The sequence below is a fragment of the Dermacentor andersoni genome, chromosome 10 (genome assembly GCF_023375885.2).
Source record: "Dermacentor andersoni chromosome 10, qqDerAnde1_hic_scaffold, whole genome shotgun sequence".
NCBI classification, from domain to species: domain Eukaryota; kingdom Metazoa; phylum Arthropoda; class Arachnida; order Ixodida; family Ixodidae; genus Dermacentor; species Dermacentor andersoni.
The window spans coordinates 139,059,716-139,082,720 of record NC_092823.1 but is presented as its reverse complement, the minus strand read 5'-3'; the positions used below and the strand labels follow the sequence as shown (position 1 = coordinate 139,082,720).

The following is a 23,005-nucleotide window of genomic DNA, read 5'->3' as shown; positions in this document are numbered from 1 at the left end:
GTGACGTATTTATCACTGCATTTAAACTGTAGTCTTCAGAGTGACACCATAGACAGTTACAGATTTCTGAATGGACTGGAGCTCTGTCACTAGCGAAGGCAATTTACTTGACTTCGTCAGCTGTTTGTTTACCGGTTAGAGAGGCAACAATACAGAGCTCCTATAACGCTGTTTTGTTCGGTAGACATGTTAAAATTGAGTCTCCAAAGAGCAGCACAAATTCTGCACGGACGAAATATTCCTTCATTAGTTCTTCCAAAGAGAAAAATAGAGTCGAAATTTGTTTCACGAATCAGTATGTAGGTACTGTATGCGAATGTAATTCACGCAGGGGGTATTCTTATACCACGAAATGTGTAACGAAAATGACTTCGGTGGAAGGAATGTAAAACACAATCCAATAAATATCGATATTCGCGCAACTAAACTCCTTGACTTTATTTCTTTGCCCGTATGGTTGCTGTTATAAGCGAGATGTATGGTAATTAGTGTCGAGCTGTACACGTTTGCAATACGAGGTGCTACCCAAAAGTTCCGAGAATTCAGTCGTAAAAAAAAATGCGTTCACCATACCGCCTAATCTGCACTGTCTCATTCAAAGCAGTCCCCTTGCGCATGTATGTACTGATCCCAGCGTTTCTGCCAAGATTCCATGCATTCGTGGAACTCTCCAAACGACAGTTTGTTGAGGACCGCCTGCTATTCCGACTGGATCTCTTCAACAGTGTGAAACCCAAGTCCCTTCACCCTCAACTTACACTTTTGGAACAAGAAAAAGTCAAAATGGTCAGGTGAATAGGATGGGTGCGGAATTACTGTGACTTGTTTGGAAGTAAGGAACTGTCGAAGAACGAGTGACGTGTGAGCGGGCGCGTTGTCGTAATAAATAAATCAGTTGTTTTTCCACTTCTCCGGACGTATACGACGAATGATGTCTCTTAAAAACATCACAGTAAAGCTCGCTATTCACTCGTATATATCAACCATCTTTTTTGCTAATAGAAACAAACTTCTATATCTGAAAGTTTATATATATATATGATGATATATGATGAGTAGCAGCTTGTAGCATGTAAATTAACAGTTTGGCCTCTTGATTGTCGCGCACGTATATTTGAATTTAATAGGCTAAATCTTAGGCCACACGCATAAACCAGCAACAACATGCTTTTATAGTAAACTACAGCCTTAAGTGAAACGTGGCACTGCATCACAGCGCTCACAAGTCACAGGTGCTTTTTTTTTTCTTTTCTGGAGTACGGTCAAGAGCCAACTTGCTGCTTGTCAAAAAGAAGTGCAGGCGAGCAATGGACTAGTTTGATGATGCTGTTCGCAGTGATGGTCCAGCCAGTTTAGCACTTGGAGCAATTTTCGAAGCATAAAAAATGTCCTTCTGGAGCAGTTTAGGAGCAGCCATACCAGCATTTTGGAGCAGTTTCGGAGCAGAAATGTTGGTCTTGAAACATTTGGAGTAGTACAGCAGTAATCTGTAGCCATTTGGTGAAGCTTGCTATTACTACGCAATCAGTAAGTGCTGCTCAACAGTGAAGCAAGACACAAAGCGAGCAGCGACCAATTAAACTTGCCTTCCCACGGACGGTATACCATACACGGTATGTTGCAAACACTTTTGTTTGGGTAGGCAGCGAACATAATTTTGAAAACAAATAAAATTTTGTAGCCTAACGAGAACAAATATGGACACCTGGGCCACGGAGTGACCTGGGCGCAAGACAGACATAAAGTTACAAATGAACAATTTGCGCCTTGAGGCACAAGATAAAAAATGATGACAAATGTCTTATGTGCGTTCCAAATTATAGATGCGCTTTGATATGCTTTACTGCACCATATAAAATGTATATTACGCCCAATGCCAATACTAGAAGCTCGACCAGATACTATGCCTCTATGAACGAAGCCAAGATGAGATGCCTCCGTACGGTGCGTCGCAAAGATGGTAGTGGCAGTGAAGAACAACGTCTGTACCATCCCGTATACACGTTTTTGTTGTGAGCCGGTTTGTCGGCGTCCCGTGTGTCGTGTGGCCTCTGCGAATAGATACGAGTCGACTCGACGTAAAACCATAACTTTTATGGGCAGTACCCGACCGACCTTTCGAAGCACTACCTCTTACTGCCCCGAAAGGGCTCGGATCACCACAGGCACGTCCGAAATAGCTTTGAAAGCCTGCCAGTACTATTTCGTATCGATGCTCGTACTGCGACAGGAGAGGGCGATCGCACGCCTGCATAATTAAGAAATACATACTGTGTCCCGAGACAATTACCTCTTCTAACTCTTGGTATGCTTCACCTCAATGCTTCGCATACGCTTCACCGCGTAGTATTGCTGTATTGAGGCGCAAAGCTGCCTTTCGTGAACCGGCATAATGCAACGCGGTCTGCTTTCCGAGCTTCGAAGCCATTGGCGAACTGACCGGGCCACCCACTTCATGTAACTCCAAGAACTCACAAACGTGTAGTGCAGTGGGCTCGTGCCGGACCCTGGCACCTACGTGCCCGAATCCCTTGGTCAAATAAACTTGCTTGTCTCTCTCTCGAGCCATTGGCGAGGATTAAAACGGCGGAGTCTGTGCCATTGCTAACAGCGGAACCGAACAGCAAGAAGCTTGGTAGCGAACGTCGAAGTAGCTAGACCTGGCGTTGCCACGGTGGTGGCTACGGCAGACAGCGGACCTGCGTGCGAGAGCGCCTGTTTGAAGCGGCGAGATAATTAAAATGGCAGCGGTGATAGCTTCGATCAATGCCGTTTCGGACCTGCGGCATGGTAAAAAGTCCGGAAAATCGGACGGCGAAAGGGTTTTGCGTCCACCATTTCAGACATTCTTTTATTAGGGTAAACGCAAGCGCAAGGGGACAGGGCCTGACCATTTGAATGTGTCGTTTCGCGGGGTGAGCAGAAGTCAAATGTGAATGGTCTGCACGGTGCAGCCACCTGGTGGCACAAAGCTCAACCACACACCGTACGAGTAAAAAATATTTTCTTGTTTGCTGCTGGCGTAAATTTTTGGCAGGACTGTGATTGTTAACACGTTATTTTTGTAAATGTTTAAAATGTTTTACACTTGGTTAGAGCAATATTATCTCTTTGTTTGGCTGGTTATGCTCTGCGCCAAAGGGTGGCTGGACCAACGTTACTAGACTAGCTTGTCTAGTAACGTTGTAGTAGTAACGTAGTAGCTTGTCTAGTAACTAGACTAGCTTGTATAGCAACGTACTAGACTAGACAAGCTAGTCTAGTAACGTTGGGCTGGACCGTGGAGACCGATCAGGCAGCTCACGTACGTCTACGCTAAAGTTTTTTCATCAGCTTGAATTTATGCCTCCACCGTTCCGTCGAAATGCCCAGCTCACCCGTGGTTACCGGTATACCAGACACGTTCGGCGCTGCAACAGAATGGTCGCAACGCACGCTGCTTCGATAGATCTCGCTTGGAGTCGACTGCCAGAGCAGCTGCCGGAGAGGTTGGAGAGGCTTCGCGCGCTCGCTCCTAGAGAAACGGAAGTCGACGACACGACGTACCATCATGACGCCGAGCAAGCGAAGGCGGAGCATAGCCCCGATCACTCGGCGAACGAGTTGAGGAGAAAATGCATGACTATGGAGGAGGGTAACTTGTAATCGTCCGTGGCTCTAATGGGCGTCTTGCGCTGGAGTTTGAGGTATAGTAGCGGCGCCTGGTGGCGGCGCGGGAAACGACATCTGGGTCGTACCAGCTTGGGTCGCATTGAGCCCTGGCTGTGGCGTAGCACGTTTCTAGACCGAGTTTTGCGTCGATTCGCACTTTTTTCTGCCCTGTTGCGAGTGCGAAAAGGCTCGTCACTTCTCACAGACCACGCTGCGAGCTGGTCGCAGCCTATAGTTAAGCGAAAACGGACTCTCCGTGTGCCGTGGGACGTAATGCTGGAAGCAGAAGAAATCGGCAACGCCGATCCGGAGGGACCTAGCTCAGTATTGAAAAAGCGTCACCGTCGATACTGCTGCGTCGTGGGCTGCCATGAAAAAGAAGGCCTGAATCCCAACATCCGATTCTATCGTTTCCCTTCAAGGCCTCACGAAGCGGAGCGTCGGGCGCGCTGTACAACTACAGTTCGTCGCGCTGGGTAAGCGAAACTTCGCGCCATGCTGACTGCTTCACCTGTCTTGAAGCTTGCTTGATTATAGATCTGCGTTCTAAAATTCGGTCTTTTGCACCTACAGTCCCGACGGCAGACCGACATAGCAGCAGGCATGGCTGGTGATTCACGATTCGAAACCCGGCCACAGCGACAATTAACAATTCGACCGGTGCGAAGTGGTGAAGTGCCCAGGTGTGTGCAAATGACCACAAATGGCCGGGCTGATTCGGTGACAATTCATATACCCCACTACGAGCAGCGCAGGTTAGAGAGTTAAATGTGCTCATACTTGACCTCAATTAAGCCAGCATGTTGAGGCAGCACAGCAAGATAGTATTGATTACAGCAGATCGATTTTCGAGCGTTATCATTAAAAGCTACATCAAGCGAGCAGCGCACGACCTCGCGCTGCAGCGCAATTCGCACGTACGTGCGAGCTCATATGCATTGCACTAGTTATTACCAGTTACTAAAAGGGACAGATGGCCGCTACTACAACGCAGGCATAACTACTTGTTTAGCGGCATGTTTAGCGGCAAAGATTGCAGGAGACCCGCCGTTTCGCGGCATGTCGAAAGACCGCTGCCGTCGCGGCGCGTACGATCGTGCGCTCGCGCAGTTTGTACATCGCGGCATGCTGAAAGACCGCTGCCGTCGTGGCGCGTACCGTCGTGTGCTCGAGCAGTTCCGTACACATGATGTCTGCTTATCGCTGCTGTGGATTCATTTATAGCAAGCATTTCCTCGCGTTTGTGCGCCTGAATCTAGCAGCGTGCAAACCTTACCTGAAGTTCCACTTCGTACGCGACTCGCTTCACTTGCGATTGACACCGTGCTAAAACTTCGCCGCTTAATTCTTGAACGGCATACACGTATTCGGCACTGCATAATTTCTTGCCTTTACGCAGCGTGCCACTCCTGAAAAAATCTTCGGCGCCCGATATTCGCTGCAGGCCGTGACAACACAACCGAAAGTGGCGGGTCCATATTGTAAACGTGCTTTCCGAAGCAGACGACAAAGCTTGGTACGACCCATTTTAGCACAGAGGGCGCTTTTTCGCACCTTTTTCGCAGCGCCCCCTGGGCAATGCAAAAGCCCCATATGAGACGTTTCACACAAATTGTGGTGCGAATTATTAACTTTAACTGTACCCTACGCGTCGACAAAATTTGTCCGAACCGTTTCAGGGGCCCTTTAAGACTGCTTACGTGGGGAATGCGAAAGCATTATAGTCTCTTTGGTGAATGGTGTAATATTGGGCTTGTTGCTAAAACATGCTTCAAAGTTCGATTAACAGCGCAAGGACACCATAGGGGACAGAATAAAGAACAGAGCGCTGCTTCCAACAGTTTATTTTCCTTTCAAGAAACAGCGCTATATATATATAGTCGCACGGAAGCCCAACAGTCATGCGCAGAACGCAGCAAAAGGAAAACCACAGAGAAAAATTCAGCGCAGTGATAGCCCGAAGCATCTCATCTTGTCAGTGTGAGCGTCAGATGGGACGCAACCATCCTTTAAGCAGAAATTTTTCGAGCTTCGATAATCTCGCGCGTGACACGATCTCTGCGTTTTGCTGTGATACTACACTCGGTGAGTCTTGGGCGGCACCCACACATGTTGCAGTGAACAGAAAGCCGTCCCTGTTAGGCGCAGTCATACATCGTATACGCCGCGCGGCGCAAATGTTCTTTTGTCTCCTCTGGTCTCCTTGCGCTGTTCACCTTTAAAGTTTAAAACCCTTTGGTGAAATGTTTTAGATTGATGTTTTCGACATGTATTCGCTTCTTTTCGCTGATTTGGTGTGCGTGTGCGTTGGCCACAGACCGGCTCACTTTATACTCTCGTGACGAGGCGTCGAGAGTCTATCGCAGTAGACAAGCACCGATGAAATCCGAAGAGCAAGTGACGCATGGGAGGCAGCGCGCTCATTTTATACACTCAAGACGCGGCGCCACCTGCTCCTCATTGGCTGCGCCGTCACGTGCCCGATGACGCACGCACTAGGCACACCTTTAGTCAGCCAGAACCGTGGAGCCGCCGTGGGCTCGGGGAAGCGTGCTCGTATCGCACCCCGCAAGCTCGGGATCGATTCCCACCAAGACCGTAAAGTACGAAATTTCCTTTTGAAACCCATAATTTACTTTGTTTGCAGGAAGCACTCCTGACGTGTTTTTCATCTTTGCGCCGTTCGCCATTTTTGGTAACGCCGACGAAGACGGATTTTCGCGTATTGGGGCATACAATGTTCTTGCATTAGAATTATTCCGATCTGCCTCCCCCCCCCCCCCCCCCCCCCACACACACTATACGGCGTGCCTCATAATCAGATCGTGGTTCTGGCACGTAAAACCACAGAATTTTGTGTGTGTGCGTGTGTGTGTGTCTGTGCCTGTGATATGTCAACGCATGAGGTGCGATCGTCACGTGGAACACGCGTGTTGGCCTTCGCGATCAGCGCAAGCCGACAGCCGGCGCCTTCCACGCGTTCGCCGAGTCGGGCAACGAGCAAAGCCAGTTCTTTCGAAATTGCCCCTATGGCCGCGGCGCGCGGGCGCTGAGTCACGCGACACCCTTTTGTGTTTCACGTGCTACACAATTAAAGCACGGGAAAACCAATTACTCGGGACATAGCGCTCTGGAAACGACTGAGTGGGATATTTTGCGACGCGATATCTGTCCCATTGGAAGTCACGCCCTCAATTTAAAGAAGAATCGAATAATCAATTTTTCGATCATCATCATAATCAGCCTGGTTACGCCCACTGCAGAGCAAAGGCCTCTCCCATACTTCTCCAACTACCTCGGTCATGTACTAATTGTGGCCATGTTGTCCCTGCAAACTTCTTAATCTCATCCGCCCACCTAACTTTCTGCCGCCCCCTGCTACGCTTCCCTTCCCTTAAAATCCAGTCCGTAACCCTTAACGACCATTGGTTACCTTCCCTCCTCATTACATGTCCTGCCCATGCCCATTTCTTTTTCTTGATTTCAACTAAGATGTCATGAACTCGCGTTTGTTCCCTCACCCAATCTGCTCTTTTCTTATCCCTTAACGTTAACCCATCATTCCTCTTTCCATAGCTCGTTGTGTCGCCCTCAATTTAAGTAGAACCTTTTTCGTAAGCCTCAAGGTTTCTGCCCCGTACGTGAGTACTTGTAAGACACAGCTGTTATACACTTTTCTCTTGAGGGATAATGGCAACCTGCTGTTCATGATCTGAGAATGCCTGCCAAACGCACCCCAGCCCATTCTTATTCTTCTGATTATTTCAGTCTCATGATCCGGATCGGTGGTCACTACCTGCCCTAAGTAGATGTATTCCCTCACCACTTCCAGTGCCTCGCTACCTATCATAAACTGCTGTTCTCTTCCGAGACTGTTAAACATTACTTTAGTTTTCTGCAGATTAATTTTCAGACCCACCCTTCTGCTTTGCCTCTCGAGGTCAGTGAGCATGCATTGCAATTGGTCTCCTGAGTTACTAAACAAGGCAATATCATCAGCGAATCGCAAGTTGCTAAGGTATTCTCCATCAACTTTTACCCCCATTCTTCCCACTACAGGTCTCTGAATACCTCCAGTAAACACGCTGTGAATAGCATTGGAGAGATCGTATCTCCCTGTCTGACGCCTTTCTTTATTGGGATTTTGTTGCTTTCTTTATGGAGGACTACGGTGGCTGTGAAGCCGCTATAGATATCTTTCAGTATTTTTACATATGGCTCATCTACACCCTGATTCCGTAATGCCTCCATGACTGCTGCGGTTTCGACTGAATCAAACGCTTTTTCGTAATCAATGAAAGCTATATATAAGGGTTAGTTATATTTCGCACATTTCTCTATCACCTGATTGATAGTGTGAATATGGTCCATTGTTGAGTAGCCTTTACGGAATCCGGCTTGGTCCTTTGGTTGACAGAAGTCTAAGGTGTTCCTGATTCTATTTGCGATTACCTTAGTAAATAATTTGGAGGCAACGGACAGTAAGCTGATTGGTCGATAATTTTTCAAGTCTTTGGCGTCCCCTTTCTTATGGATTAGGATTATGTTAGCGTTCTTCCAAGACTCCGGTACGCTCTAGGTCATGAGCCATTGTGTATATAGGGTGGCCAGTCTTTCTAGGACAATGTTCCCACCATCCTTCAACAAATCTACTGTCACCTGATCCTCCCCAGCTGCCTTCCGCCTTTGCATAGCTCCCAAGGCGTTCTTTGCTTCTTCCGGCGTTACTTGTGGGATTTCAAGTTCCTCTAGACTATTCTCTCTCACATTATCGTCGTGGGTGCTACTGGTGCTGTATAAATCTCTATAGAACTCCTCAGCCACTTGAACTATCTCATCCATATTAGTAACGATATTGCCGGCTTTGTCTCTTAACGCATGCACCTGATTCTTGCCTATTCCTAGTTTCTTCTTCACTGCTTTTAGGCTTCCTCCGTTCCTGAGACTATGTTCATTTCTATCCATATTGTACTTACTTTGTCAGCTGTCTTACGCTTGCTGATTAACTTGGAAAGTTCTGCCAGTTCTGTTCCACCTGTAGGGTTAGAGGCTTTCATACATTGACGTTTCTTGATCAGATATTTCGTCTCCTGCGATAGCTTACTGGCATCCTGTTTAACGGAGTTACCACCGACTTCTATTGCACACTCCTTAATGATGCTTTTGGTGTGCTATCTTTAGATAGCAGACCAAAATTATCCTTGTGGAAGAATAGAACTGGGGGAAAGGGAGCATTCTGTAAATGTTCACTCAATGGTTGAGTGCTCATTTCTACTGCTGCTTAAAGGGAAATTAGTGCCCTAGAACATCTAAGACGTCAATATTATCGCGAGCAGAGCGTTAGTAATCGAGAAAGTGAGGTAATTGCAGGACGCGTTTAGAGACTCCCCCGGGACATTCAAGTACTAGCCCGATGATGAAGGCACTCCTCATTATAATTCTGTCAATAGCTCTCAATCAGTCGTAATAAAAAGATCGTTGTATTATAACACGAAATGAAATAATCCTTGTCCAGTTCTGCTTGATCGTTAGAAAAAAGAAACTTATTGACGCTCCCCTTCACAGAGCCGCGGACGGTCTAAAGGCTTTTTCTCCACCATTCGCCGCCTGCGCTTTCGCGTTTCAGTAGTTTCGTTGTCGCGTAGTGCTGTGCTGGTTTTGCTGGCTCGAGAAATTCACCCAAACGATAAGTAGAAGCGAATGCCGCGGGATTCCCGAACGGCCCACGCCACTTAACCATGAGGAGCGACAACGGCGAATCCAACGCTCTGTCTTGGCTCGGTATTGACTCGGTTTCTTGATGGCCGCGCGCTTGCGTTTTGCGGAGAAAACCGTAGCGCGCCTGTCGGGCACCGTTTTACTCAACGACGGCAGTGAAGGGCGTTACATACGCCACCACTCCCGCGGTTGGGAGACGGACGATTTGATTTGCTCTAAAGCTATGCAGATCCATCAGACGCCACATTCAAAAGGTCTTTTCTTCGCACGAAACTAGCGTTGCGAGGTTTGTGTAATGATATTTTAACAGTCCACGCCCATTTAGTAGTTACATTTAGTGGCACTTTAAGTGCTGATTGGCTGGGCTGGGGTACCACTAAAAAAACTCAGTGCCCTACCACTCTGTGAAGAAGGATGACCAGCGAATCTGTGTATGTGGGCTCCTTAGGCAAACTGCACTTCCGCCGCGGTTTGGCCCGGCACTGCACTATCTTCGGGATCGGCCCACGTATGGGGAGTGCTTAACGCCTGCTTCGGCTCCGCCGCGGGTTGGCCCGGCATTGCACTGTCTTCGGGATCGGTCCTCGTATGGGGAGTTTTGTGTCTACACAAGGACGCGATCCTGGGGGAACTAGCCCTTAACTGCTTCGCTGTAAAAAGAGGCAGGCGCCCCCTGCCAGTCCTCTCCTCGCAGGTGCAGCTGCAGCCCATGAGCGGCGGCCGAAATGAACAGTCCACTAGGTGGACGCTTACAGAATACTCCCTCGATGAGCGAACGCCGAGGTTTCATAATCGTAAACTGTACCGTGTGCAATGCGTTTTAAAGCGTACCTCACTAACTTTCCAGGGGCTAGCTATGTCTGCTTGTACCTATCCGTTTTCTCGCCTGCGTGGGTCAGTCTATGGTCGAATGGGTAGCGCATCGGGCCGTTATTCATCGGGAACTGGTGTCATCCTGAGTATACGTTCCAAGTGAAACCAGTTTGTGAACTCCCCAGCTACCATTTGTAAATTGCATGGTGGCGTAAGTGTTTGGTTAAAGTGACTGACAACTGGCCAGAATGTGTTGCGAGACGTTGATGGAAATGAAATGACCATGATTTATATTGATCCAGCACGCTGTTCGCGATTTAAAGGCCAACTGCAACGAAATTTTCGACCACCTAAAAAGCCCAGTTTCAGTTCATTTAGACATTCAGTAGCCTCTGTGCAAAATTTTACGCTTGAAATGCAGGTCAGTTCGTCACAAAGAGCTCGCAAAAATATGCGTTTTTCATGCCAAAAGTGAAAAAAAGAAAAACGCCGCCATTCTAGCCCGGCGAAAGTGACGTATATACAGTAAAGAATGTAGAGATGCTGCGCCCGTGCTGTCTGCTTTCCTTGCCTGTATTCCGTTCCTGTGTATCAGTAGTGAACTGGTCCCGAACACCTGCTATAGCCACACAGTTAGTATACTTCGTTACCTGCTTCGTGCGCTGTGACAACGCTGTTCTTTTAATGCAAAATATTCTCCAAGTCCAGCCGGTTTTCTCTATCTGGTTGTTTAAGTTCACCAGCAGGACCTCAATGCGTTCTGCCTCCGCTCGAAGAAGAGCGCATCGGGGTGGCCAAACTAAATATGCGGCATAGCCGGCTTTACGCGGACGTGATCCACGCCTGGCGCAGTTACGATGTATACATCGGCGGAAATTGTCTAGTGTGGCTGGCGCAGGAATAGAGCGTATCCTATCGCACGCTAGCTTGGCTGACCAGCAGCAGGCTGTTCGGGCCAGGCAACGCATAGGCATTTCTGCAACCGCTCAAATCACGAGCGCAAAAGGGAGAACGCACGCCGAGTGAGACACCCGTCTTCCACGCGTCTCTGCCACGCAAAATGATTAGAGAGCAATGCGCCTCTGGCCGCTCAAGGCGCGATGTGGCGCCGCTGAGACGGTTCTTCAATATTCGCCTAATCCATATCGCTACCGCTTAGCCGCCAGGTGCACGCGTAGTCTACTTAACAACTGCTAATAACAAAATTAGGCAATTACCAGCCCTGCGGCTTTACCAAGATTACTTTGAGATCATACGCTAGGCATTTATATATAAATGCAATGCAACGAAAATGCAACGAAATTTCACTTGGGCTAAATTTACTATATTAAATTTAGCCCAAGTGAAATTTCGTTGCATTTGGACTTTAAGTAGGAATTATAATTTTAATGTGGCAAACGAAGTCTCAAAAACCAGTAAGTGGCGAGGCAGGCGGTGAAATCTTGGTGCTTCTGATGTAGTCCATGAGATTACTGTACGTAAGTCCGCTGTTACTATGTGCAACATAATTATTGCTTAAAATTACAGTTGCTATATTATTAGACACTTGCGCCTTATTCTATGCTTCGGAAACCAAAGCGCACGCATCGCTACGGCAACATACTGAACCGCGTATCACGTGTGAAAGCGTCATTTCGTTTTCGATCCGATTGGTTTCATTTTGACTGGTTAAATTCCACAGCAGTTGAACAGGAAACCACTAAAACACGTAGCTATTATCGCAGAAATACTTCAACGCTTCGGAAAACGTGAATCGCAGCAACATATATTTGATAAAATAATAGTTTCTCACAGTTACGGCTGCACTTGTCGTCTGCCTCCCTCTAATGCCGGCGTATAATCGTTATCGCGCTCTCATATCACCGTTTTCAGCATGCTTCCAGTGAACGACTACATCTTCACTGTAGATCAAAGAATTCTGATAAAGGACTGTCAGCCAGCGAAGCTGAAACGTGCGGCCCCGGTGTTTATCACTCGGTAAATCCCAACGGTTAATTAAAGTCTTTCTCAATTATTGGCTGCGTCTTTGTGCTTCTTAAAGGGACACTAAAGGCAAATATTAAGTCAAGCTAGAGTGATAAATAAGTGGTCGAGAATCTCTAAGGCGTCAATATTATCGCGAACAGAGCCTTAATAATTGAGAAATTGAGGTAAATGCAGGACATGTTTAGAGATTTCCAGGAACATTCAAGTACTTGCCCGATGACGAAAGCATTCCTCAGTTAAATTCTGTCACTGGCACTCAACCACTCGTTGCAAAAAAACATCCTCGTATTGTAGTATAAGACGAAATAAAGTGCTACGCGTACAGTTCTATTTCATTTTTTGAAAAAAGAACTCATTGAAATTTCCCTTGACAACGACGCGGGTGGTCGAACGGTTTCGTTTTCGCTCGACTCTGCACCGCCCACGCTTTCGCGTTTCATTAGTTTCGTTATCGCGTCGTGCTGCACAGGTTTTGCTGGCTTGCGAAACTCGCACAAACTGCAAACAACAGAGAATTCAACTTCCGTGTGACTTTGCGGGATGCCCGAACGGTCTACGCCACTTGACCGAAAAGCAGCTGCAGCGGTGAATCCACCGCTCTGGATGGATGGATGGATGTTGTGCGCATCCCCTTTGGAACGGGGCGGTGGGTTGCCCCACCATGCTCTTGCTATTGTACTTCCTAATATCCTACCTAAGGTAAAAAAAAAAAAAAAAAGATACGCACGATGAATTCCCATAACCAAACTTTCTGACCCCCTATTGCGAACTTTATTTTTCTTCGTCTCCGCTTATGTCGTTTCCCTACTTTTCTTCCACCAATCTTCCAAACACCTCTTACTAATCTCTATTGCGGGCATGCTTACTTTCCCCCTGCTCTCGCTGAACCCAAAGGCCTCAAAGAGTCCACTGGTGCCTAAATCGACCGCTGGGCAGATATCTTCACATTCTAAGAAAACATGCTCCATCGCTTCCCTAGCTTTACCGCAGCAAGCACATGCTTCTCCTTCGTTCTTATATCTCGCTTTATAGGTGCGTGTTCTAAGCCATGCTGATCTCGCTACCAAAAGTCTTTTGAGTTATCATAAATTGTTTCTTTCCTGATTTCGTTTTTTTTTCCTCTTAAGCAGTTACTCATGGCAGGTTTCTTTTCCATTGCCGCCACCCGTGAGATTATTTCACCCACTCTAAATTTACGCTTGACGTTCTTTGTTGCTGTGTTGCTCACTCTACAGGCCGCATACTTGCTGGTAAGTTTCCTTGTTCTTTTCGTCTACTGTGAATCAATGTTTTTTTTTTTTTTTCTGTGCAAATACTTTAACACTCTCCCAGCCCATTTACATCCTTCCATATTTCTCAGCGTTCTTCATAATCACATTTAGTGTGAGCTTCCCTCAAGTGAAAACTTGTCCAGCCCATATCACCCTGCACAGCTTCATTTGAGGTGTTGCCGTCAGCGCTGTCACGATAGGCGTGTAACACGCCGTGCAAAAAGGGTGCTCAAAGATCATGCCCAATCGAAACGGAGGAGGGATCCTTAATTTACTATGGTTGCCTCGAGTGGTTGCCGGTCTGGCAGGCACCCCGCAGTGATTACAGGGCACTTTGTGTGTGTGCGACTCTATAGGGGAGCATCCTTTGCGCGAACCAAACAGGACCCGCGGGTTGCCGCCAGAGGAGGCGAGCACGTGCAACGTCGCCTAGGAGAAAAGATCAGCCGCCCATCCCCGACCAGACTCAGTGCATGTCACGTGACGTTGACGTGAGCAAGATCCCGCCTATGATTTTAGCGGGCCTATTTAAGCGGCCCGGCAATGTATAATTCATTCATCCTCTTCTTCTATAACCTTCACCAACCATTGAATAAACAGCACAAGTTTCGCAGTAGAAATCGTCTCGTCCCTGCCTCGTCGCCATGGTCTGCAGTCTGCCGACAACGCCACGTTACCCAATAGTAACGCCGGTCGAGGTTCGAGTACGCAATAGCGCCCAATGCGAGGCGTCCCACCGGCGTTTGGTTGCGATCGAATGCTGATTGTACCCCTGATTTCAAGCAAACAACCGCATTTCCAAAAGTAAGTCGTGGAACCATTACACCTTTTCACATACCCCGGAGCACCTCGTACTTATTGTATCCCCATAGCGCTCTGTGCTTCACTATGCCTGCATTTCTGTTCTCCTTTACTGTCATTGTTTCTTCCTGTGTTTCCATATATCTATGGCCTTCGTTTATCCATATACCAAGATATTTATATTCTTTTACCCGAGGTATTTCCTGGCCCTGTATTGCCACTGTCTGTTGACTGTTTTCACTGAATACCATAACACCTGATTTTCTAACGCTAAATTTCAGAGCTAAACTCCCGCCTTCTTGTCCACAGATATTAACCAGAGGTTGCGAATTACTTTCCTTGATGGCTAGCAACACAATGTCGTCCGTATAAAATAAACCGGGAAGCTGCTACTCTACTACTGTACCCACCTGTTTGTATGAAAAATTAAACCCGATATTACTTCCTTCTAGCACCCTCTCCATCCTCACCACGTACATCATAAACAGCACTGGGGATAAAAGGCACCCCCTGCCTGTCACTTGTTGATATCAACTTTCTCCTCGCTCCTCATCCCTTCCCATTACCGCAAACGGTATTTTCTAGGTAAATCTCTCTCAAAAGCTGTAGACAATCGCCGCCTAAGCCTTCCCTCTCCAGAATATCCCACAAAATGTTGCGGTTTACGTTGTCATACGCTCCTGTAATGTCTAAAAAGGCCACGTATAACGGTCTGATTTCTGCTCTTGATATTTCAGTACACTTATTAAGAACAAATAAGTTATCATCCAAACGCCTATCTATTCGGAAGCCACTCGAAAGTTCTCCCAAAATGCCATTATACTCTGCCCATGCTTGCAGCTTTAATTTGATTGCCAGCATTGCTAACCTGTATATTACCGATGTAATGGTCAACGGTCTATACGAGTGAATCCTATCTTTCTCCCCCTTGCCTTTATAAATTAAATTCATTCTACTTTGTCACCAACTGTCTGGTATTCTCCTATCGTTTAATGTTTTCCCCACTGCTTTCACCAGAGCTTCCATACTTTTTGGGTCCTAGTTCATTGATCAACCTAACGGGAACCTCGTCTAGCCCTGTGGCTGTGCGCTTAAGAATTTTCTCTTCGGCTTTCTTCCGGTTGAAATTTGTCAGCACCAGTTCCTTTTCCATCTGGTTCTCTTTCATGCTCTTTTTTTCTTCAAATACAACCTTGTCATTGCCTTGGAAAGATTCAGCTGTTATTTTTATGATGTAATTTAACGCCGCTTCCCCTTCCAGTTTGTTTCCATCTTCGTCTAGGATATGTTGTTGTATTGTTGTTGACTTCCTGCCTAATAATTTTATGTGATTCCAAAACATTCGAGGTGCGGCCTTCTTTTTCTCACGTATTTCTGACAACCAACGTTCACTTTCACCTTTTAATTTTGCTTGCACCAGTATTTAAACCACAGACTTTTTCTCCCGGTATATTTCCCATTTACTGGTTACTTCATCCTGTGGCAACTGCGCCTTCTTTGCCTGCCTGTGCTCTCGAGATGCTTTCTGTGGTTCGGCGATCGCTTCTCGTATCTCCTTGTTCCACCAGCTTTTCGGTTTCTTTTTTCCTTTCCAACGAACACGTTGTTTCTCTTTCCGTATTTCTGTCGTTATTACACTTAGAAGCTCACCATATTCCCACTCCTTACTTGGCCACTTGCCAAGTTCTTCCTCACCTCTAGTGACTACATTTGCTATTTGTTCAGCGTTCAAATTTGGACTGGCCATTGTGCTTTCCTTGCTCTCTTTCCCAACTACATATCCCATTTTCAAAATGATGCGTTTATGGTCACTCCCTATGCTGTTAAACCCTTCCTCATCGATGACCATTTCTCTCAACTTATCATGAATTCCTTCTGTCATCAGACAGTAATCAATGGCCGATTGCCGGTTTCCCACTTCCCACGTGATCTGTCATTCACACTTAGGCCCTGTATTCACGATCAAGAGGTTATGTTGCTCGCAAAGATCTAGCACTGACTTCCCGTTATTGTCGGTATAGCCATCTAGATCTTTTATGTGGGCGTTAATGTCACCTAATAGGATAATTTTAAGTTAAGTTATGGGGTTTTACGTGCCAAAACCACTTTCTGATTATGAGGCACGCCGTAGTGGAGGACTCCGGAAATTTCGACCACCTGGGGTTCTTTAACGTGCACCTAAATCTAAGTGCACGGGCGTTTTCGCATTTCGCCCCCATCGAAACGTGGCCGCCGTGGCCGGTATTAGATCCCGCGCCCTCGTGCTCAGCAGCCCAACACCATAGCCACTGAGCAACCACGGCGGGTTAAGATAATTTCGGCATCATTCCCGAAACCCTTAATATCAGCACTTATGCATTCCACAAACTCTTGAATCTTCTCTGTGCAATTATATCCGGTCCACAATTACGTTACGCGCAGCCAAGTCTTTTTTTACTCATTGTACCGATAACCAAAGATGCTCATGACATATTGAATTTACTCTTTTCCATTTGGCTCCCTCATGGATGCGCATTCCGACTCCCCCATCCTTTCTTTTCGACTTAGTTCTGTTGCACCCTTCTCAAACATAATTCTCAATCACTGGCGGCTTTCCGAGTCTCTAAGGTGTGTTTCTGTAACTGCATACACCCCTCTTTGTTCTCTATTTGACTTCTCCTCAAACTCTGCACACTTTTCCTATCTTCTGCCACCCTGCATGTTTATGTAGCCTATTGCATGGCGAGCTCTCTTTCTTGTTTTTCTCCTTTTTCTGTTATTGACGGCGATGCTATTCTGAAGTTCCCCTAGGAGACCTTCATTACTACTTACTCTGGCCTCCTGAGCGTCCGTGGGCCCCCTAAAAAAGCCTCAGCGCGACCAGCAAGTCGCTAGCCCATTTCTCGTCCAAGCCTGTAATTGATGTAGATCCCGTCTCGCTCAAAACCACCATACCTTCTGACTTCCATGTTTACTTCGAGAACCTCGAAACCTTTCTCTCCGCTCATTTTCTATATCGCCTCATTAACAACCACTACGGCTCTTTGTACGTGACTGTCACGTACAGGCACTTCTGGCACCGTGCACACCACGATCTGCACCTGAGGGGACAGCCCGCGCAAGTCGACCACTCCCTTCGCCAAGCGCTGGGCTAGTCCTGTCCCTTTCCTGTTTAGGACGTCATTTAGCCCACCTGCTACTCTGACAAGCATGCGCACCTGGACATTTTCCGCGAGCTTTGCTTTTGCTCGTCCCATGACAGAACCCAGTGTCAGCCGTGGAAATGTCCCTACCGCCACTCTTTTATCGCCTTTCACCCTTTCCACAATTCATTTTGAGCATCTAGCCAGGTTTGAGTCGCCGGCGATAATCACCATTTCTCTCTCTCTCCTACCTCTCCCTGCTTCCCTTTGTCCTTTTTCGCGTGGTTCGTACTCGACAAGTGGCACTGACCCCCGCGCTCCTGCTTTTTGTGTGTGGCGGCCTCAAGGTAGGTGCCGCTCTTTCCAGCTAACCCTTCACCACGTTGCACGCATTCCACGTACTTTGTTCACACTCCCTCTCCTGTCATGTCGGGGGATTGCGTTCCATTGTCATGACTATTCTCGTTCACAATGACGGCCCTGTTCAGCTTTTCCTCGGCTGCTTGAAATCTTTTTTCCACTACCTTCTGTTCATCACGCTCCATATTTAGCTCATTTGCTCTTCGACCTATTTGACAAGCTCATACTGGAGAGCCTTCATTTTCTTCAGCCTAACATCGACATCACAGTGTGGGCCGATTTGCTCGATTCCCTCTCCATTCTCATCCGTCCCCTCGTCTGCATTGAGGGACCCCCGCACACTGCACGCTTTCCCAGCTTGCCATATATTGCACGGCTTTTTATAATGCAAATAATATAATACTATAATAATGCAGAGCACGTGCCTTCTAGCAAAAATCGATACGCACAGTATCTAAATCCTTTCAATGCCGCAAAGTAATTCTCAGCAATCTTTCAAAAACACTCGATGCCGCACAGACTTAAAGGGAAGCTGAAACGGTTTTCAATTTCCCTGAATTTCTGGGATTGGGAAGAACAGACCTAATAATTTACGGTTCCGAAATTTTTTTCTTCGTTTTGTTAATATAAGGGGCGGAAATCGCTTTCTAAATCACCCCCGCGGACACGCCCCCATCGCTTCCCGGAGCGCTGGGTGAGGTGGTTGCCAGAGGAGAGAACCGGCGAGAGTGACGTCATTCGCGGGGACCGAGCTGCCGGACCGGCGTGCTGGCATGTGCTGGCATGCCTCTTTCCGTCCTGCGCTTTACTGAACGACGCTACGACAGATCTGCCGCCGCCGCCGCTCACGTTTCTTTTCTTTTGAGATTTTCGTAAACTGTTCTTTCCTTCTGTGCTGCGTGAGTGCCTACAGCCAAGGGCGCCCAACATGCCCTCGTTCTGTGCAGCATTCGGCTGCACGAACACAGGCGGGCGAGACGATGTGGTGTTTCACAGGTTCCCGAAGGACAAGAGGCTTGCAGCGCAGTGGGTCCGTGCGGTGAGGAGAGATAAGTTCGTGCCGACGAAATCAACTGTGCTGTGCTCGGACCATTTCCGCGATAGCCGGATAGCCTTACGACAAATGCGGAAACGCGTTGTTGCTAGCGTTGCTATACTCCGTTTCATACATCAGGTGCAACGCTGTGGAGGCTTGAGATACTTCTTGCAGTGTCTGCGTTCGCACTTCGAAAAAGTTCAGTGTTTCTTGACCCGATTTTTGAGAAAATTTTCCATATATAAGCTCAGTTCTGAATAAAAAAAAAAGAATTTACCCAAAGAAACAATCCGTGTACTTATACGGCTGCTAACACGTTCTTTTAAATCAATTTTCTTTTCGGCATTCTTTAATTGCAGCCCGTCGCGGCAGCTTCACGTGCATGCTAGCGCGAGCATACGCCGCTGGCACGCTGCGAAGCATAGAAGGAAACACGCGCAGTAATAAATTTTGGTGACCGGAGTCGTGCGTAGCTTCTATAGCGTTGCACCTGAGGTATGAAATGGAGTATAGGCTTGCCTAGTGACATTCGACGTACGGTTGCAGTTATCGTGTTTACCACACGGCGGTGCTAAAACTGCCTAATATCTTTATGTCAACACTAGCATGGAGTACGCATACCGATTCTTGATCGAGCCACAATCGCAAAGTCGTCGAACCATAGTATAAATATTGCACATATAATACCTCTGGCCATCTCTGGATGTGTATGATAAGCAACTTCCATGACTGTACCCCACAGCACTGCATGTGCGCGCTTTGAAACGCGGCACTTATGTTCCCGATCGTGTATCAACACTGAAAAAACCACGGGACTTTAGACAAGCAGCGGCAAGGTGCTTGACATCGCGGAATTGCACCCGTGTTTACAATCTAATGAGAAGTTAGTGCTTCGGCATTCTTCCAGCAGCAGGTTCCCAGTGACACTTCAGCGGATTTTTTCTCCCGTCATTGGAACGTGCAGCTACATGAAAAAAAAACATACGTACTAGCTAAGATTTCCAAAGCGCGAGAAGGTGCACACATCGCTCTCGCTGTTGGCACACTCAACATCGTCGTTGCCGCCGTTGCCGCCATCGTTTTCTGTATCGGCTGTCGGTTCGAACATGTACGGCGAAAATACAAGCTGTCCGAGACAGCGAGAACGTTCCATAATGCTTACAACTCAGCTATGAAACCAGAACAGAACAGCGTGCTACGCTCTGAAACGGCGGCGCCGACCGGCGACTGCCGCGAATGACGTCACAGCGGCCCCGACCAATCACGGGCAACAGCGGCGTTAGCGCGATGCCCTGAGGCGCTGGTGCGCGTTTTCTTGAAAAAAACAGCCGCTTGCGTTTGTTTCCGCCCTTTTTGAACCAGATATTCGTGTTCAGGGGACTCAAAACTGCAGAATGCCGCAGAGAACTCATTTTTTTTTTTCGAAAAGTGTTTCAGCTTCCCTATAAGGTATGCCACGTTTTCGCACGTGTTCAACCACGCGTCCACGCTCTCACTTTCCTACCAACGCAATATTCCCGATAATAAAGCACACACAGTAAAACCACTAATAGCTATTACTCTTGCCGTTTCCAAGCTACTATTTAAAGGCTATAAAGACTTAACGTCCCACTCCGTTGCACGTGTTGAAGCACGTGGCGCGAGCTCACTAACATCTGCATAATGGTATATCACGAACATTTATCACTAAATTTCACAATAAAAAAAAAGAGTTCAGGAAACACGTCAAAGACAAACAGAAATCTGTGATATGCATACCAATTTACACAAACGAGAACAATGTTCAGAGAAATACGCCTAAGGCAGAAAAAACTATTTTAATTGCTGTTTTGATGTATTTTCTAGCTGCATAGCGTGTCTGTGACAAAAATTCAATAATTCTGGTAATTTTCTTTTCATCATTAGCCGTCCATAGGTAGTTCTACACGTCTCTACGTTCCAAATTTCCCTACTACATGTATCATATAAAGGAGTTTTCTTTGGCAAAGAAGCTAAAGCTGAGAGAAAGTTTATTGCCATTTGTTGGGCGTGTTGGTAAATTGAAAGCATATTTAGCGCCAGCAAACAAGGACGTAAGGGAGACGACAACACAATGCGCTGTGTGTGTTTACGCTGTTTATGTTTTCTTTTACATCCTTCTTATATGTTAAACACAGACGGTATGGATACATCTGAGTAATTTTCATAATTTCCAACTTTTCAAAGGCAGAGATGGGTGATCTCGAGGAACACCGAGAACATGTCGCAACATTCTTTTCTGCATTAAAAGAATGTTACGTAAATTTGTAACAGTTGTAGTTCCCCAAACTAAATGTGCATAACTAATAAGAGAGTGAAATAATGTAAAGAATAACCTTGACCTGCACAGGCAGCATCTCTTCATTAATGTGCGTAACTCCTACGACACTTGAAATCTTAGAAACAACATGTTCCACGTGGTCTTCCCACGTTAAGCTCTCATTGAACACAACGCCAAGAGTTTTGAATGCGCGGAGTATTTCTATTTTTGAATCGCCTAACAAAAGATCTGTATTAGGAAGGAACAGCGCCAACTAAGACGATCACGAGAGGGAGAACGACACAGGACAAGCGTGACATACACCATCTAGCCCAAATGAATGTTGTCCTGAAAAAGATATGGATTTATAAAAACGCTCTTATTCATCTGACAGAAAAGTATGGCTTTCGTCTTGACCTTGTTTATTTTTAATGTATTAGCACTTGACCACTCATACAAACGCGATATAGAGCTATTTGCTTCATAAATTAAGTCATTCGGACATGCAACTGAGAAAAGCAGAGTCATGTCATCGGCCTAAATGATATGTTTAATGTTCGGATTAATACATATAATGGCATTCAAATAGATATTAAATAAAAGTGGTCCAAGGATACTTCCCTGAGGTACTCCTGATGTTATTGTTTTTTTTGTGTGTGTGTGTGTTTGTGAAGAGAAGCCATTGAGGTAGACATATTGTTGTCGATTTTTTAAATAAGATGCTAATAGTGCTAGTGCATTACCACGGATTCCATATGTATCTAATTTTTTTAGTAAGATCTAATGTTTAAGAAAATCAAACGCTTTTGTGAAGTCTACAAAAACACCGAAGGCTACTTTTTTTTCAAAGGCGTTGAAAATAAATTCTTTCTGCTCCAGTAAGCCCTGTTCCGTCGACCTGTGTTTACGGATGCCAAATTGTGACTGGGAGAGTATACTGTATTTATCGCAAAAATTCATTATTTTGGCGTAAATTACTTTTTCCAGCCCTTTAGAGAAAATAGGGAGTATGGACACGGGTCTGTAATTTCCAATGTCATTCTTATCGCCTTTCTTATACAGCACTGTCACCCTAGCAACCTGCAATCGCTTTGGAAACACTCCCTCTAAAAAACACAGATTAAATATGTGCGTTAGGCACGGTGAAATTAGTTCAATTACATGCTTGACAGGTGCAACTTTTATATCGCCTGCGTCTCTGCTTTTACTGTTATTTAGTCCTCGGAACGCCGAAATAACATCAGGCTCTATTACAGGACTAAAAGAAGGGATTCCTGGTTTTTAGTTCTGATGTGACCGAGTGCCCCTGCAGTCGGACGTTCTACTTTAAGTTCAACAAAGTATTTGTTAAATTCATCCGCTATACGAGCGCCTGTGATCTCTTCATTGTTACGCTCAATCTTTGTAACAAAGCTAAAGTTTGTGTGGCGATTTAGAACTGCATTTAGTTTTTCCCATATTTCTTTCGTCTTTCCTGCAGAACTCTGAAAGAAATTGCGAATTTAATTATTTCTGGCAGCTCTAATCTCCTTTGTTAATTTATTGCGGAACACTTTAAATGTTTTTAATATACCTGGGTCGCGTGTGGCCATGAATTTTGCATACAGTTTATTTCTAATGTCAATCTGTCTGAGTTCTTCTGTAATCCATGGCTTACGTATCTTCTTTTGCTTTGAAAAGACTTTTTTGGGAAAACATTTAATATATATATCTAGAAACAGACTCAAAAGTATATTAAATGCACTTTTAGCATCTGTCTCGTTCAGCGCAATTCGCCAATCTACACAAGAAATTTGTAATTTGAAAATGTCCATATTCGTTAATGAAAAGTCTTGAAAGTATTGCTGTGTGGGTATTGTTTTACGCATATGTTTATCTAAGCACATATATATACCGAAGTGATCACTTATATGTGTGTACATTATTTCAGCCTTCATATTAGATGCATGCAAGTTGGTTATAAACATGT

At 46.1% G+C, this 23,005-nt stretch overlaps 1 protein-coding gene across 2 annotated transcripts in view; it reads right to left on the bottom strand.

The window, feature by feature from the left end:
* The window catches only part of LOC126545210 (isobutyryl-CoA dehydrogenase, mitochondrial-like), a 149,719-nt gene that overhangs the window by 119,929 nt on the left and 6,785 nt on the right, over nucleotides 1–23,005 (bottom strand). The gene's annotated exons all lie outside the window — the stretch shown is intronic.